This window comes from Dreissena polymorpha, chromosome 3 (assembly GCF_020536995.1).
Source record: "Dreissena polymorpha isolate Duluth1 chromosome 3, UMN_Dpol_1.0, whole genome shotgun sequence".
Taxonomy (NCBI): Eukaryota; Metazoa; Mollusca; class Bivalvia; order Myida; family Dreissenidae; genus Dreissena; species Dreissena polymorpha.
The window spans coordinates 8,931,321-8,939,451 of NC_068357.1; the positions used below are offsets into that span (position 1 = coordinate 8,931,321).

An 8,131-nucleotide genomic window follows, 5' to 3' on the forward strand; every position below is an offset into this window, starting at 1 on the left:
CACTACAGTCATTATCAAAGTACGACAAACACTCATGAAAACTTATTTTGTTTAAATAAAAAAAGTTTACTGAATAAAAAGTGGGATAAATAGAATAATAGGTCGCCAAGGCTCGTGCTTTTTGTTTTCTAAGCCTCGCATGATAAACCTGATCTATAATCAACACTAACCTATTATTCTCTATTTAATCGTACGTAAATATTAAAATTCCATATAAATTGGAATTTTACCTATGAATTATCCACCAACAATAATTGAATTGTGATGTTTTACTATTGAAAATGACGCAATATACGGTATACGCGTGAATTTTGTCAAATCATTATCTTAAACCATAAAATATTGTTAGAATAGACATTTCCTACATGAATAAACCTTTTTTTCAACTAAGTTATTATTCTTTCCTTTATACGAGTTTTTTTTCTATTTTGAACGCTAAAACCATTAAAACATACACCACAAACTACAACATAGAAAATTGTCAATATGGCCTGTAGTCGAGGTCTCCGCCTACCTTGAGCCATATCTGGAAGCAATAAACTATTCCGTGAACAAGCATACGATCTCATGATTTAAATATTTAATGACCATGGGGATGTGTCATACTTTGCGGAGCTATCTTGAGATCGTTATCAATCCGTAGGTCGGATTTGAGTCACTCATACCTCAGCACATATTTCTGCTGAAGCGAGAAAATGCTTCATACGGTGTAACCAGAATGTGAACATGAGCGCGCGTTTTTATTTGGTGTGAATGTATTTGACAAACCTCAGATACCAATTAGCAGCAAACAGCATTAACACTGAATATACTGCGAGTTACTCGAAGGCGTTTCTGGTGTTAGGATGTTTGCACACAGCCATTTTAACTTTGCTTCTGAGTGGGGCAGGGTTAAAAAAGAAAACTGCATCGATTTAACAAAACATTGAACATTGCATTATATATGCACTTTCTAATGTCAACCAATACATTTTATTTACAATTTAAAGCATTTAGCATGTATTCCAGACAAGCCACATAGCTTAGCATGTATCTGTCCGGAATCTGAACACGAATAATTATTTTTCTTACACAATGTAGTATATGTTTTATCTAAAACCCCAAGTAAAAAACTATTAAAACCTTTAAACATTGACTCAGTATGAAAATACAAGTACTTGTTTCATAAGATACCTTTTATCTGTAATTACAAGCATACAAAATATAGTTCACTTACTAATAGGCATTTGTGCACTCAATTATCAGTAATTCACGCTTAATCATTCAAATTATCAAATGTTGCATAATGTAACACAACAAAGTAAATTAAATCCAATATGTGACTACATTTTATTCACAATGAAAATCTTAACCATTTTCTCCATAGCGATGAAACCTGATTCGATTTTTAATACCAGAATCACAAATTCCGCATAATAGCACATGTATAACAATAATAAATACTGGTGTGTTTTTTTTACATACATTTGCTCCTATAATCAAACAAACATTTTGTTAACACAACTTCTACATATTTACAAAAACACACCACAAATATAAGATAGAGATATCAGCGCAGCTGATGCAAACTCTGTTAGCATAGTGCAGTGAACTTTTTGACGAACTGACGTTTAAACACGCCACCAAGATGTAGCTTTAACTTTAATTCAAACAGCATGAAACTTATTTGATAATAATAATTGGGGCAATAAACAAATACTATCAAACCATATCCTCCCTATATACTCGATTACTTATGCTTCTATAAAGCCTTTTAACGCCGTGCCTAAAATTTTGGTTATAGAAACAATAAATAATCGGATTGACTGCACTGTTAATCAGGTAAAACCTTAGGAAGAAATTGAAAGCCATTTTTCCAGCATTGTTCAGACCATCCTCAAAGCCGGGATCATATTGTCTTATACTGACTATCACTAAATATGGTATAAAACTTATTTCAAACACCGACGTCACTAAAAATAGCATACAGGTCATGCGTTTTGTTCGAAATGCTGCACCTCCATGACGACGCGTGAGACTCATTTCGTGACTAGAGAGTGTGCTCATAGACCGATTCAGTTTTATATTCGTTTTGCAATAATTGTTCATATCCGACTCGAACGATATATGGTATATTAGTTTGTACGACGTTGTCGTCAACTAAACACGTTTTCCCGTAAATTGTCACTTCGTCTTGTTGAAATCTGTAGGTAAACGGTCCATAACCAATAAACATGGGAATGGCAGAACAAACTGCGCACAAAGCTATAATAACACATATTACTTTGGCTTTGAGTGTAGAAATGCGAGGTTTAAGCGGCAAACATATTGAGCGGAAACGGTCAAACGCAATTGCTGCCAGTATAAAGGACGACGTGTTATTCATTGCGGCCGTAAGAAATCTAGAAAACTTGCACACAACTGGATGGTCAAATGTCCAAAACTGTGTAATCAACGCTATCTCAATCGGTAGACTTATGCAACAATTTATTAAATCGCTCATAGCAAGGGTGATGATGAAATACGCAGCAGTACTTCGCTTCATTTTTATTTGCGTACACTATGAGCGCAATTAAATTTCCTGGTATACCCAAAACCATTAAAACGACCACTAACACAAGTGACGGCAACAGTATATGAAACTGAGTAGAATTTAAGTCTTTAAGGAATGCACGAGAAATAATTTCTTCGTCCAAAGACACGTTTCCTGTTGTAACCAAAGGCCTACCCGTAGCTGCATGTTCACTGGTCATGTCGTTCGTTCCAATAAAGTTTGAAGGAGACACTATCGATTGCATCATGTTTAGATACGAATATGAGTAATTGTTCGATGTGTGAACAGCGGCGGATGAATTGTCAGTATGCTGGCCAATATATGGAGTCATGTCTTGATCTCGATGGCTAAATGAGTAATTTTGTATCGATTCTTACAGACGAAGGAGATTATTAACGCATTCTTCAGACTAGATGATTTTTGCTAATAAGTCGATGATTTTAAGTCCATTTTTCCTGAAATAAATGCCAACTATATGATTATGTGAATGTCCTTAAGTTAGACTACACATATTTATGACACGAAACAAATGCATAGGAATAACTCATTAATTTATTATTTACTCAGGAAAGTTATACATTTCCCTCATATGTTCGACACATTTGTGTTATTTTGCATATGTATGCAGCTTTCTTAAAGAGTACAAAAGATATATCATGAATAAAGACACACACTTGACATCAAAACATGTAATATATAGTAATTGTCTTAATAACCCGTGTTTGTATCACACACCCACCTATCCTCACGGCGAGTTGTAAATTTCCACTTCCTTTCTTCTGATGCAGTTCCCGAATTGATCTGAAAAATAGAAGGTAAACACGTGGAATTTAACAAAACAACTAACAAGATCAGCATAAGTTTTTTCAAATTGCAAAACATTGGTTAACTGGTAAATAGCCCTCCAGACAGAACTATCCACACATATCATGCAGTGGCCCTGCTGTGCTCTTTTGGTTTGATTGTTAAACCAGACATTTAAAGAAAATAAAACGATACTCTGATCACCTGGTTAATGTTATAGCAAATACACATTAAACACCATCATATTTTCAAACAGAATACTTATCGACTAGTTGTATATTGAATGCTAAATAATTGATATTTGTTCATGAAATGGATCATCGGGTTATCTCACAAATGTAGCCTGTTTTGAACTTTTATCGGTTTAACAGGATATCGTTTTGTTACATTCTAACATGATAAACAAAGAAACTCATCATGGTTGTAAAACTACTTATCCACAACAAGAACACTCATATTTCGGGAACCATACTTCAAGTGTAGAAGTCGGGTCGATCAGTTCTTGAAATATTGCTGATATAGTTCGACTTTTTACATACATTTATTAAAATTGTATCAAGGATTGTGTTTGGTATTTAAAATGCATTGGTGTCACTTTTAACTTTACAATGGTATAGTTTATTGCATTTTGCATTTCTTCCTTTTAATAACGAAGAGTTTTATATATGTGAAATATACGTAAAATATGTGAAATCGTAACTGAAATTTTCAGATACCCCATGGTTTCCATGCATTTATGTAATTTATGTGATTTTTAAATATATAGCTAAACCTGACAGTGAGTTGTTTTCTTTTCTTCCATTATACCTGAACGGAACATAATCCTAGATCTGTGTATAGTATACAGATGATTCGAGATTGAATAGGATCACTTGCGCCGATCCTAATAAAAAGACAGTTTCGCTCGGCTTAGAGGAGTGAGACAGTAATCTAAAATATCGAATAAAATACATATTTTTATAAACAACTGGTATAAAGGTGAGTTGCAGATAAATGGTCAGTAACCACATTTTAACTAACTGTTTTGAACTGTTAATTCTTTTCATCTTAATTCAACAGTGAAAGATTCCCATAATATCACTTTGATAAAAACAAAGACAGCAGGGAAGTAATTTAATAATTATTTTCATTACACAAACAAAGACTATTAAACCGTTTACTCCTAAATAGGGCTGTAACGATACATTCGAATATTCGAATTACTCTAATACGGCTGTGGACGAATCGTATTCGTTATTCGCCACCTCCAGAACCGAATATTTCACGAATACAACAACGTAGTTTCGAGTTTGAAAGTTTATGTTTAATCATCTTATCTTACCTTACTAATGAAGGTTCATACAATAAACCCCTATATTTAAATGTTGTTCTCCTTATTCTGGCGGTGTTCATCATGTCTACCCCACCTCTATGTTACACAGTGAGATTATAAACAAAAATGGCGGGCACCGGTTGAATATTTACGACATTGAATTTAAAAATATTTCGATGGTTGTTTATTGCAGTTTTTTTTCCTTCTTGGGACGGGTCCGGTAAACGGACCCGTTCCCAATGACTTACGGAGATGTTCCCATAATGAACCGGGCCCGTCCCAATTTCCGAAAAAATACAAAAAATCCCAATCAAAATAGAGTAAACAATCCCCGAAAACGCCATCGGCTTATATGGCCTTTTAAATGAGAAAAGCGAAATCCATTTCGCCCTCATTTTAAAGTAAATCCACAAACAATACCTGTAAAGCAACCTTCCATTTAAATTCCAGCAAAACACACAGTTGACTCTTAATTGTTCTACTCAAGGATTTAATTGGTACTAGTCATGTTTTCTCAAAAGTTTCAAAACTGTGTTCAAAGTTTAAGCAGTGCTAGTCAGTGTTTTGTTATTGCACAGTGTTATATTTCATATTTTCGGTTTGCAATTATACTAAATTAATCAAATTGACAGAAACTCATAGTTTCATACTATATAATGTCATGTCAAGTTGTCTGTTTTACTTGTGTTCATTTAAATTCATATTCGCGAATAAATATTTGTAATCGCCATCCTGTATTCGTGATACGTATCGTATTCGTCACCTAGTGTATTCGTTACATCCCTACTCTTAATATACTCGAGTGCATATGCTACTGAATAACTTTTTCACAACGTGCCTAAAATCGTGTTATATGAATAATAAATAATCGGATAAAGTGCAAAGCCAATCAGGTAAGAAATTTGGAAGAAATTGAAAGCAATTTTTCTCGCTGTTATCTGTCTTGTCCAATGACAGTGCCGTATGCTGTCACTAAATATGGTGTCAATCTTATTCCAAACACCGACATAACTAAAAATAACATAAATGCTAGAAATGGCCTTGCAGAGGCCGACGCGTATCCCCATGCCGCATAGATGTTATATCAACAGGCAATTTCGGGTGGGCAAAGCCTTTGTTTGTCGGGCCCCGCGGTGGGAAATGCGGACATTGATGGTCGAGATAGACCGTGCTGTCACCAGAAATGTTCAGTACTAATTTGAAGTCAATTGGTGAATAAATGAAGAAGTTATGTTTTAAACCAAGTTTACGGTGGGCGTGATCTATGTGGTTTTGGCGCCCAAGGGTTGGTAATGGGGACATGCATAGTTGAGATTGACCGTATTTTCAAAAGACATGTTCAGTATCAATTTGAAGTATATCGGTGGAGAAATGAAGAAGTTAATGTAAAATAACCTTAAAAAATGAGTGAAAATCTCTGACCCGGCCCCATCCAACCCCCATTGGCCACTATCTCCTTCTACACTGTTAGCAATCGAACCTTAAAACTTACACACACGTTAGCTATGAGCAGTTTATACCAGGTTGTTCATTAAGTAGATGATTATTCGGGCAGAAATTATATAGAAAACTTTGAAAACTCAGGAGAACTCAAAAACAGTATTGTTCCCCAAATCTATGAAATTGTTAATTTGAAATGATTGCATTCTTTTTTATTTGACCGAGGTACAAATAAACATACTAATTTTCTGTAAATGGTAATGCCAAAATCGCGATCCATAATAATTTGCAAACTTAAAATTAAAGTGCACAATTTGCGCGCAGCTGCACTCCGTATCAAAAATTAAAACACGTTTCAATGACTCGAGAAACATATACAAATATAACAAACAAAACGGTAGCAATATCAAAAACGTACAATAACATGAGGTAAAAATGACTTCATACATTTGAAACTAAATAATCACAAAAACAAATCAATTTTTTTAAACAGACCACAAACACACCTAACGCATAGACTTAGGATTAAAGTCCTACAAATGTTTATGAATGAATTGGGAATGAATTTGATGTTCTTTCATTGAGGACTAAACGCTCCCATATTGATCAGAGATAATAACGAACAGTTAGTTGTACATCAAGAAGACAAGAATAAAAGAGAATCCGATTGACCAATAAGCAATTACTCCTTATTTGTTAGATACAATTAAGAATAACATAATTCTATCTAACATTCTGAGACATACTGAACTGAAACAAAACAATAACTGTTCTTATATGATGTTTGTTAAGAGTTCTGCCTTTCATATCAGGAAAACGAGATATGCGTCCTTACATTTATTCACGACGGTTCTCTAAAACAAATTTAATACATATATAATGTAAACAGTCAATCAAACAAAACATTTTAAATGTGATGCAAATAAAATAATTCAAATAATCGCGCTCACATAATAATAATACATACAGAAATTCATATACAAAATAAATACCAACAATATACAAACCAACATATATCCTTCCATACTCGCTAAGGCACTCTTAAAAACAATTTCAATCTTAACGTTTATTTTCCTACATAGACAATAACAATAAATGACGTCAAAGTCAAACGTAAAAGTATTTTGCGCAAACGTTATAATTAACTTTCGCGTACATTAATGTCGTATTTAAATATGATTTATAACGGCGTTAACAATGTTCTTTTTTCATTTAGGTGCGTAAACTTATGTGTAACTATATTTAAATAACCACGCAGAATATTACTCATCATACGCAAAATAATGTTTAGATATCCATACATATAATTAATGCTTTACTATTTCCAGTCTTCAGGTGATGTCATCGAAAGAGTAATGTTTATTGTGTTACCGATGTCATTGTCCAGTTGGTCACTTGCAATATATAAAAAAAATCTACAGTGTATGATAATGTTTTCCCTCCTTCCGTTGCGGTTTAGGTTTCTATATTTTTCTAGTTGATTTCTAATTCAGTTTGATTTGTTCCTTGTTGATGCAGTAGTTTGTATACCCGTGCATAACATCAAAGTTGTCATATGTCCCGTCGTCAGAGACTGCAACCATCAGAATAACGTCTTATTGTGTTTTCGGTCCTTGTATTCTGTTAAGGACCGCATTGTATAATATGGGTTTTCTCAACTACAGTTGAAGATAAAGTTTCACCGTATGCGTGTTTGTATAGATCGATACGGAAATCGCAATGGTTATATTCAGAGATATCTGAATTAAAGTTTCCATTGCAATGTTAGCTAATATCCACCATTACACACAACAAAATAATGTACAACAATTCCAAGCAAGCTCTGTTATATTGTTCGGTACCACATATTTAGTGTGTATTATTTTAATTTAAGTTATTTGAGTATGTATTAATATTGTATTGAAAACTCGAAAATATTTTTTCTTTATATTTCTTTATTATTTGCAAAACAGTTGGCATTTGGAAACAAACAATACCCGTGTGTTATTATAAATTATATCTTATTAATAAGAAAAAAATAATGTATGTACGTTTGTCAAAGA

The 8,131-nt window shown here is 33.6% G+C and overlaps 1 pseudogene; it reads right to left on the reverse strand.

Annotated features, from left to right (window-relative positions):
* Positions 1-1,477: 1,477 nt before the first annotated feature.
* On the reverse strand, positions 1,478-7,161 carry LOC127871403 (G-protein coupled receptor 83-like; annotated as a pseudogene).
* Between the last annotated feature and the right edge of the window lie 970 nt (positions 7,162-8,131).